Raw genomic sequence first — 3,196 nt, 5'->3', positions numbered from 1 at the left:
GGGCTCAGGGCGGCCTCAGAGTCATCCGAGGGGGGCACGGGGTTGCCCTCAGAGTTGTCCGAGGGGGCACCGGGGCAACCCATCTTCGTTCACGGTGGGCAGTGCCTGGTAGGTCTGGGTCCAGTACTGCAGGTAGCTGCTCCTCAGGTGCTGCTTCATGGACTGGCCATCCATCTTCTTGTTAATCTCCAGGTAGTTGCCGTTTTCCTGGGTGTAGGGCTCCCATTGGGTGGGCACGGCCGAGTGGCCCTGGTTGGGGTCCCTGCAGATGAGAGAAAAGGCCGTGTGGGGTCTGAGGGCTCACAGGAGGCTGGAGACCTCCATGCTGACCCGAACCACCGGGGCCTCACTGTCTCCTGGGCACGGGCTGGGCATGTGCGTGAACTGAGGCCCAGCCAGTACTCCCCTCCTTAGTTTAACCCGCAACTAAAGATGTTATTCCATTTATTTCAATGGAGAGTGAAAAGGAGGGAGAGGCAGAGAGAGAGAGCAACATTGATGTGAGAGAGACACATCCCCAACACGCCCACCAGGGCCGGGGTTTGAGCCCGCAACTGAGGTACATGCCCTTGATGGGAATCAAACCCGGGACCATTCAGTACACTGGCCCCGGCTCTATCCACTGAGCCAAACCGGGCAGGGCCCTTCCAGTACCTCCTATCCTCACACACAGGGGGTACTGAGGCTCAGGGAGGTTAAGTGAACGTGAGGGGACAGGCATGTGGGGCCAGGTGGCAGGAGGCCTGGCCCAGCCTCACCCGCCTTACCCAGTTCTGGCAAAGTTGGTCCAGTAGGCGATCATGGTCTGGGAGACAGTCCTGTCTTGGGCCCGGTAGCCCAGGGGGGTGGCGAAGGGCTTCCCAAACACGTACTGGAGGTCATCGGCGTGGTCAGCGCCCACCCATTTGGGGTAGACTGGCATGCGAGAGGGGTGGGAGAACAGGTAGGTGTAGGTCCGGGCACTCCTGAGGAGGGAGGGATACGGCCCAGGTTGGCAGGGAGCTCACCTGGACTGCCCAGCCCAGAGCTGGGCCCTGGAGGGAGGCCATGGGGAGAGCAGGAGGAGCAGGGAAATCCCCAGACTCAGGAGGGACCTGGGTCCCTGCACCGGGGAAGGGAAGGCCAAGGGGTTGTGGGTTCTGTGTAATGAGGCGTCCTCCTTCATTTTTTTGCAAATGAATTTTTGTTCTTCATCGGATGGTATCATTTTCTCTCCCTTCCTGTCAGCATCCCTAACTAACTTTTTGTTTTCACTGGAGGAATACTTGGTGGCCACAGGCCAAAGTTGGTTTGCATGTTGGCAAACTCCAAACCCACAACAGAGACCATCATCCCTGTTCTGTCCCCCTCAGCGTGGGGGAGGGGAGTAGATAGCAGATGCTGCCAGGGGAGGCCTGTGGGCTGAGGAGGGCTCTGTAAAGGCCCCTGAGCTGGGAGGAGAAGAGGGGCCTTCTCAAGTCTCGTCAGGGCTGGGCAAGGCAGATGGTGCAGGCACCGCTGGGACCCCATCACGGTTTTCCCGGGCCTCCCTGACCCCCTGAGCCGCCCACTGGGGAGGCCTTGCTGGGCAGGTCCATGACCCAGGCCTCCCCTGCCCCGGCCCTCACTTGGCATTGGCTCTGTGCTGGGCCACGGCCATCTTCGTGGGCATCAGGAAGAGGACGTCGGTCTCAAAGTCCACCACCGTCTTCTTCTTGGCCTCCTGGGAGGAGTCCTCGGCCCAGGGCGCCGTGTAGAGGTCAAAGGTGGCATTGGCACCTCTGGGCCCCTTGGCGAAGGTGAGTCCGCTGACCAGCTTGAAGAAGTCCTCCCTGCAGGGATCAAGCCGGCACTGGACCCTGTACCCGGGGCCTCCAGTAGAGGACCCATCCCCACCCCCAACCCCAGGGGCCTGCAGATGGCCCGCTTCACCTGTCAGCCTCCTCCCTCAGCTGACACCTCCCCAAGAGGCCCTCGGGCACCGCCCTGGCCCTGCACCCTACTCACCCCGTGACGGTCTGCTTGTCCTTGTTGATGGCCGGCATGTCAATGCTGGCAAAGATGTGGCCGTCCATGTTGTTGGTGCCAGCGATGTAGTCGATGTCGGCCGCGTTGGCGAAAAGGTTGATGGGGTCGTCGGGGATGAAGTCTCCATCCACGACGGGGACGAAGCCCAGGTAGTGCAGCATGGGGTCTGCATGGACAGCAGCGGGGTGCAGGGGGCAGTGAGCGAGTGAGTGAGTGCAGGAGAGTGATCAGTCCTCTAGTGCAAAGGTGCTCGGTCTGGTGCTTAAAATTGGGTGCAAATGACTATGTGGCATTGCTGGCGGTCGCCCAAATGTGCATCAGGTTCCCAAAGGTGTCAGGACCCAGGGAGGATAAGGGGGAGATGGCGCCCTCTGCACAGGGCCAGCCCTCAGACCCGGTGCTTCCTCGCTCCTTGAAAGCATGGCCGTCCCCCCATGTGGAGCCCCCACTCACACTCCATGCCCGCCAGGGGCATCTTATAGGCCAGCGTCAGGGCCCGGGGGTCAGTGACCTTCATACACTTGGCCATCCTGGCGGTATCGTCCAGGGGGCAGCCCACCTTCTTGGCGATCTGGGAGGTCGGGGGAGACAGGTAGGTGAGGCCAGTGCAGGGCAGAGGGGGATGGGGTCCAGGACAGGGCATGGACAGGATATAACCCTCCCCCTCCCCCACCGCAGCTCCCCTTTACCTGCTTAGCCCAGAAGAGAGGGTTCTTCTGGATGGCCCAGGGGGTCAGTGCCACGCCGCTCTGGCTGATGGCTCGCCGGATGAGGCCCTTGTTGTAGGGAGTGAGGGTCTGCGACACACAGAGGTCCTGTCACCATGGCCTCGCCTCTCCTGCCCACCCGGGCGCCACCAGGGACAACCAGACTGTCAGCTTCATGCTGTTCCCCACAGCCCCCATCAGCTCCCCCAGTTCCCATCAGCTCCCCCAGCCCCCATTAGCTCCCCCAGTTCCCATCAGCTCCCCCAGTTCCCATCAGCTCCCCCTCACCCTCATCAGTTCCTCCAGCTCCCGTCAGCTCCCCCAGCCCCCGACAGCTCCCCCAGCCCCCGTCAGCTCCCTCTAGCCCCCATCAGCTTTCCCCCCAACACCCTGGGAGGAAGGCCCGCCCTCCAGGGGTCCCCCGACCTGCAGAGAGACGCTGGCACCTACCAGCTGATTCCCCAAAGATGGTGATGTTGTCG

The 3,196-nt window shown here is 62.0% G+C and overlaps 1 pseudogene; it reads right to left on the bottom strand.

Annotated features, from left to right (window-relative positions):
• LOC102417349 overlaps nucleotides 1–3,196 on the bottom strand; it is a 9,748-nt pseudogene that overhangs the window by 2,001 nt on the left and 4,551 nt on the right.

Source organism: Myotis lucifugus, unplaced genomic scaffold (genome assembly GCF_000147115.1).
Source record: "Myotis lucifugus unplaced genomic scaffold, Myoluc2.0 scaffold_565, whole genome shotgun sequence".
In the NCBI taxonomy this organism is placed as follows: domain Eukaryota; kingdom Metazoa; phylum Chordata; class Mammalia; order Chiroptera; family Vespertilionidae; genus Myotis; species Myotis lucifugus.
This window is presented reverse-complemented; position numbering and strand designations above follow the sequence as displayed.